The sequence below is a fragment of the Chiloscyllium plagiosum genome, chromosome 4, assembly GCF_004010195.1.
Source record: "Chiloscyllium plagiosum isolate BGI_BamShark_2017 chromosome 4, ASM401019v2, whole genome shotgun sequence".
In the NCBI taxonomy this organism is placed as follows: domain Eukaryota; kingdom Metazoa; phylum Chordata; class Chondrichthyes; order Orectolobiformes; family Hemiscylliidae; genus Chiloscyllium; species Chiloscyllium plagiosum.
This window is the reverse complement of record NC_057713.1, coordinates 137,883,693-137,891,077: the sequence shown is the minus strand read 5'-3', so window position 1 is coordinate 137,891,077 and position 7,385 is coordinate 137,883,693.

The window sequence follows — 7,385 nt, the reverse complement described above, 5'->3', positions numbered from 1 at the left end:
GCCCGGCCCATATCCCTCCAAACCCTTCCTATTCACATACCCATCCAGATGGCTTTTAAATGTTGTAATTGTACCAACCTCCACCATATCCTCTGGCAACTCATTCCACACGTGCATCACCCTCTGCATGAAAACGTTGCCCCATCCGAGGAGCAGGAAGAGCTTATGCTCAAAGGGTAGACTCTCCTGCTCCTCAGATTATTCCTGACCGGCTGTACTTTTTCAGCACCACACTTTTTGACTCTCACTTTCAGGGTACAATGGACCTGAACACCCAGATCTCCGTGTGCATCAATTTTCCCCAGCACTTTTCCATTTATCATATAGTCCTCTCTAGAATTGGATCTTCCAAAATGCATCACCTCTGATTTGTCAAGATTGAACTCCATCTACCATTTCTCTGCCCAATTCTCCAATCTCTCTATATTCTGCTGTGTTCTCTGACAGTCCCCTTCACTATCTGCCACTCCACCAATCTTAGTGTCATTTGCAAACTTGCTAATCAGATCACCTATGCCTTTCCTCCAGATCATTTGTGTTTATCACAAGCAACAGTGGTCCCAGCACGATTCCTGTGGAACATCAATGGTCACTGTTCTCCATTTTGTGAACTCCCTTCCACTACTGTCTGTGTCCTACTGCCAAGCCAGCTCTTTATCCATCTAGCTAGTGCACCCTGGACCCCGTACAACTTCACTTTCTCCATCAGCCTACCATGGGAAACCTTATCAAATGCCTTACTAAAATCCATGTATATGACATCTGTAGCCTTTCCCTCATCAATCAACTTCGTCATTTTCTCAAAGAGTTCTATTAAGTTGGTAAGACATGACCTTCCCCACACAAAACCATGTTGCCTATCACTGATAAGCCCATTTTCTTTCAAATCCCTCAGTATCTTCTCCAGCAGCTTCCCTACCACTGACATCAGGCTCACCGGTCAATAATTATCTGGATTATCCTTGCTACCCTTAAATAAGGGGACAACATTTGCAATTCTCCAATCCTCCAGGACCTCACCCGTGTTCAAAGATGCAACAAAGATATCTGTTAAGGCCCCAGCTATTTCTTCTCTCACTTCCCTCAGTAACTTGGGATAGATCCCATCCAGACCTGGGGACCCATCCACATTAATGTCGTTTAGAATACCCAAAACTTCCTCCTCCTAATGCCGACTTGACTTGAAGTAATCAGACATCTATCCCTAATTTCAGCATCCGTCATGTGCCTCTCGTCGGTGAATACTGACGCAAAGTATTCATTAAGAATCTCACCCATTTTCTCTGTCTCCATGCATAACTTTCCTCCTTTGTCCTTGAGTGGGCCAGCCCTTTCCCTTGTAACCCTCTTGCTCCTTATATATGAATAAAAGACTTTGGGATTTTCCTTAACTGTGTTTGCTAAAGATATTTCATGACCCCTTTTAGACCTCTTAATTCCTTGTTTCAGATTGGTCCTTCTTTCCCGATATTCTTCCAAAGCTTTATCTGTTTTCAGTGATCTAGACCCTCTTCGCTAGTCTCGCAATTTCACCTGTCAATCATGGACCCTAATCTTGCTATTTCTATCCTTCACTTTCACAGAAGCATATCTGTCCTGCACTCTCAGCAGCCTCTCTTGATGTTTGGGAGGCTTTTAAAATGTGAATTTACCTTCAAACAGCTGCTCGCAATCTACATTCCCCAGCTCCTGCCGAATTTTGCTATAGTTGGCCTTCCCTCAATTTAACACTGTTCCCTAAGGACCACTCTCGTCTTTGTCCATGGGTATTCTAAAACTTATGGAATTGTGATCACTATTTCCGAAGTAATTCCTTACTGAAACTTCAACCACTTGGCAGGGATTGTTCCCCAACACGAGGTCTGGTATGGCCCCTCCCTAAGTTGGACTATTTATAAAACTGTTCTATAAAACCCTCCTGGATGCTTCTTACAAATTCTGCTCCATCTAAGCCTCTAACACTAAGTGGATCCTAATCAATGTTAGGAAAATTAAAATCTCCCATCACCACCACCCTGTTGCTCCTATGTCTTTCCATCATCTGTTTACATATTTGTACCTCATGCTTGATGTTATATCTCGATGAAAAATCAGTTAAAAGTAAACAAAACTTGTTCTAAACTTTTGTTAAAAGCTAAAAATCTCACAACCCCAGGTTATAGTCCAACAGGTTTAATTGGAAGCACTAGCTTTCAGAGTGCTGCTCCTTCATCAGGTGGTTGTGGAGAACACAATTGTAAGACACAGAATTTATAGCAAAAGTTTACGGTGTGGTGTAACTGAAATTATACATTGAAATATACCTTGATTGTTTGTTGAGTCTTTCATCTGTTCAAATACCATATGTAAATCACAAAACGTTTTTTTAGAAGTTACATTCTCAGGTTAACTGTAACAATTGGTGTTAGCCAGATAGTATGCTGAAGGTGTTAGCCTCCTGTGTTCCCTGTCTGTGCCATAGTGCTTAGACTGATTCTAATTTAAAAAGTGAGGTAAGAGTTTTACATGAATTCATGCAGTTTTTGAGCCAAATACAATGTAACTCTGCAAGTATAAATTCACCCTACAAGCATATATGTATATGTGTGCATGTGGGTCTTTGTGTGTGTGTGTGTGTGTGTGTGTGTGTGTCTGTCTGTCTGTCTGGGATGGGGGGTATATGTGTGAGTATAGAGTGTCTAAGTCTCTATGTTTGTGTGCGTGTGTGTTTGTGTGTCCGGGGTGTTAAAAGCAAAATACTGCAGATGCTGGAAATCCGAAATAAAAGCAGGAAGTATTGGAGAAACTCAGCAATATGATTTGCCTCTCTGGCTCCACAGATACTGCCAGACCTGCTGATTTATCTAGACCTTCCTGTTTTTATCTTTTCTAAAATTTTGTTCATTTTTGCATTGCTTGAAATTGCAGGTTTTTCTGTACTTTGTTAATGCAAAAGAAAAAGAAATTTTTTTTGGTCTTTTTGGGCAGTTGACAAGTTTCGTTGTTCACTGTTGCACTGAAAATATTCTGGGATGACCATACACTGCCAACACTATTGGATAACTTTTTAACAGTGGGGAATATTGCAGTGAAAGTGTGACTATTTTGATGCTGAAATCCATCGTATTCCTTCCTTGTGTCACTTCTTGGAAAACACATATGAGGTAGTTCATAGGTGCTCGAACTCCTACTCTGACCTGCTTCCCGGCAAACCAGTATAATCCTCTTAAGGTCAACTAATTGGTCATAATTAATCTGATTTGGAGATGCCGATGTTGGACTGGGGTGTATAAAGTTAAAAATCACACGACACTAGGTTATAGTCCAACAAGTTTAATTGGAAGCACTAGCTTTCGGAGCGCCCAAACACACACACACACACTCCTACAGACACACACACTCCCACACTCTCACATGCACCCCCTCACAGACTTAGATACTCTACACTCACATACACACACATATACACTCTCTCTCACACTCTCAACCCCCCACCCCAGACAGACAGGCAGACACACACAAGCCCACGTGCACACATATACATATACGTTTGAGGGGTGAATTTGTACTTGCAGAGTTACATTGTACTTTGCTCAAAAACTGCATGAGTTCATGTAAGACTCTGTTAACTCACTTTTTAGATCAGAGTTAGCATTTCAATTGGGTCACTGGACCTGAAATGTTAATTCTGATTTCTCTCCACAGATGCTGCCAGACCTGCTGAGCTTGTCCAGCATTTTCCATTTTTGTTTCTGATTTACAACATTTGCAGTTCTTTTGGGTTTCTCCAACACTTTGTTTCTCATTTAGATTTCCAACTGATGCAATAATGCACCTTTACATATTTTTTAACTGATCTGTTTGGGTGTGTAATGGCACCCCTTTAGATCAGCTGGGACTTGAAGCTTTGGGCCTCCTGACTCAGAGGTTGGACACTAACACTTATCACAAGAACTAGAGATTGATTTTATATAAACTGGCCATGTGTTTTCTTAAAGTGGCAAATGTAATATTTTCCAGCATTACTGTATGTGGCAGCATTATGAAGTTGTCTAAATAAAGTGGCCTTTTACATACAAAGATTTTGCAGCATAGTCAATTTCCCAAGCAGTCAGGGTGTGGATAAATATTATAATAAAGTATTATCTTGTGTTCACAAACCTTGAGGAAAATACCAGAATCCATTTGTTTGTATGTCTGTATCTTGCATCACTGTAAATTGCAAATACGTTCAGCTGGCAGTCCATTTATTCAAGGTATCAGCATTGCATATTCAGGGTACTGAGGGGGTATTTTTGAGAGGCTGCTGTGTTGGAGAAAATAAATACAGTCGATATGAGAACAAATTATTATGATCAAAGTGTGAAAAGTAATGTATTTTCAGGATTGTTTTGTTGGAGTGAAGTTAATGAGCTAACTGGCAATTCCTGCAAAGATTCTCATGACCAGGCAAATGAGTATCTTTTCTTTTTGTATGCTTCACGCAAGTTATTTCCACTTGAAATGAATGCTGTTGATCATGGGCTGTTGAATTTCTTGTTGGTCGATGTAATATAATTTGTACTTCAGTGGGACGGAGTGGCAGATGTGGCATGTTATTATTTGAATATGGATGATTTATTGTCACTTGCGTTTTGACAGTGAATAAGACAGTAAAATACTGAGAAAAGCTTCAACTCTTGCCACAATCCAGCACATTTTGAGTAGTTTAAGAATAAAATGATACAACTGAAAGTGGGTCTCACTTTGTTCTGCAGCATCCACCCTGAGTTCTGAGCCAGCTGACAGCGACACCTGCGCCTCCACCCCCTCCTCCACCTCCTCCACCACCCTCCTCCACCACCATCTGTGCTAGACCCACCAACCTCGGAGTTGCCACTCTTTAGATGCCATCTCCTCGCCCCTAAGCCCACCTCAGAGATGCTGAGACCCATACTGAATATATACTCTCCCTGCAACCCTGAGTCCCCCGCTCTAGGCCTACTGAGGCCAGGAGCCCCCTGCTCTGGGCCCACTGCAGCCAGGAGCCTCCTGCTCTCGGCCCATTGCAGCCCGGAGGAGTCCCAATTGACCAGCCAGGCTACCACTACGGCACCAAGAATCCTACTCTGGCCACCATTGCCTTGCTGGTGCCACACAGTTGAAGAGTCTACTGTCTCTGATCGCAGTACGGCTTTACCACCACTGTCGCCGCCACCTCCAATCACTAGGAGGTGCTGCATCTGTGTCTGAGCACCAGGAGTCTGCCACCCGTCTCACTCACCTGGAGCCAATGAGCCAGTCTGAAGGAAACAGGAGAGAATGGACAATCTCACTGAAAGCGAGCTGTTTCCAGAGAACCAATTTAAATGGGATAACAGAAAATACATTCTTACTCTGAATGCTGTTGACCAACTTCCTTCAAAATAAAACAGGATAAAAGGATTTTAGCTTACCTGCAAAAGTCAAGAATCCTGAAATCGATTATTCCATCATCAACATTGCGCAGTCTAGTCTTTTCAAAAGAGACAGTGACTTTAATTGACGGCTTGAAATCTTTTTTTGGACTCCAATTAGGCAGAAGTATGTGTTGCATTATTATTTTTCACAGTAACCATTAAACTCTGTCTTATGTTAAGTCAAGCAAGGTTTGTTAAATTGTTAACTTTGAAGACGAATTCATTTGGTCTGAGAGAAAGGCATCCATAGGATCCTTTCTAAATTAAGCTTTCTGCAACGAGCCAATAGGATGACCTGGGAGCTTAGCAATTCAGTCATAAGCACCACTTTGATGTAAAGGATACAATGTTTTTGAAGCTTAATTGGCAGTCCAGTTTTGCCAGCAAGATACTCTCATAACAACCTTGGCTTTATGCCAAATCACAAGATAAAACAATGTAGATGTATCTGTTCATAAGACCATAAGGTATATGACAGAACAAGGCCAGTCAGCACATGAGTCTGCTCTGCCATTTGACCATGGCTGATATGATTCTCAACTCCACTCTTTCTGCCTTCTCCCATAAACCTTGATCCTGTTACTAATCAACACCCTATCTACCTCTGTCTTAAATACTCCCAATGACTTGGCCTCCATAGCCTTCTGTGTCAGAGTTCCACTTTACTGAGTTGGTGCACAAGCTGTGATTGAGGCTGTTGTGCAGCAGGCAATGGGGCTCATGAAGGTGCAGCTTGGCACAGTCTGGGCTGGGGGGCTGAGGGGGGCAGGGTCCCCCAGTATCGTTTGGACAGAGGGTGCTGCATCAGCCTAGTGCACTGTGTTGTGCATGACTGCAGCAGCAACAAGGTGATGTGATGAATGCTGAGGAGCTGGGATGTCAATACTTTCTTCGTTTTAGTTTTTGTTTTTGTTTTATTCTATATATCATTTTTGGTTTGGAAATATGAAGTGTAAGCAAAATATGAAGTGTAAGCTAAATGTGAACTTTATACTGTGAGCAGTAAAAAAAAGTACAAACATTTGTTTGTGACATCAGGTCTGGAAGTCAATTGCTGGTTGCTTCTTGTTAAAAGTGCTCAATAGACACTGACTCTGGAGAGGCTCAAACAGATGGCAGATGTTTGAATGGTAACAGGGCCTCAGAAACAACCAATAAAACAAAGAGAAACCAGAGTTTGAACTTGGTTTTGAACTGTGGTTAGGTCAGAAGGATTGTGTTGCAAAAGCTACAGAACAGAGGTTTTGATTGCTCTCTGGTTATCCTCTCATTACCAACTTGTTAGGTGTTTGGAGAATAGAATTAATATTCTTGTGATCCCATTAGAAGGTATCTGCATGCACCATTGTTGTCAGAAACCAAGCAAGATACAATCCTGTGTGCCAGTGATATTGCAAAATTTGGAGTCTGCTCAAGTGAACTGGCCAGCTGCACTTTACTTATTTTTCCTGTTTTGATTTATATCTAAAGTCTGTCTGTCTTTGTGTGCGTGGGACTAGAGTTAAAGAGGATTGGGTTTTCATCTTAGACATTAATTGATTAAACTTTGCTTTTCTAATGCTAATATATTATTCATAAATTATTAAATCTTATATCTACTCTATAAATCTGTTGTTTAGTATTGATGATTCTAAGTCTGGATGAACTCAACTGGGTTTTTTGAGGAAGTAACAAAGAGGATTGATGAGGGCAGAGTGATAGACATGATCTATACGGACTTCAGTCAGTTGTTCTATGAGGTTCCCCATGGGAAACTGGTTAGCAAGGTTTCATCTCATGGAATACAGGGAGAACTAACCATTTGGATATAGAACTGGCTCAAAGATAGAAGACAGAGGGTAGTGGTGGAGGGTTGCTTTTCAGACTGGAGGTCTGTGACCAGTGGAGTGCCACAAGGATCGGTGCTGGGTCCTCTACTTTTTGTCATTTACATAAATGATTTGGATGTGAGCATAAGAGGTACAGTTA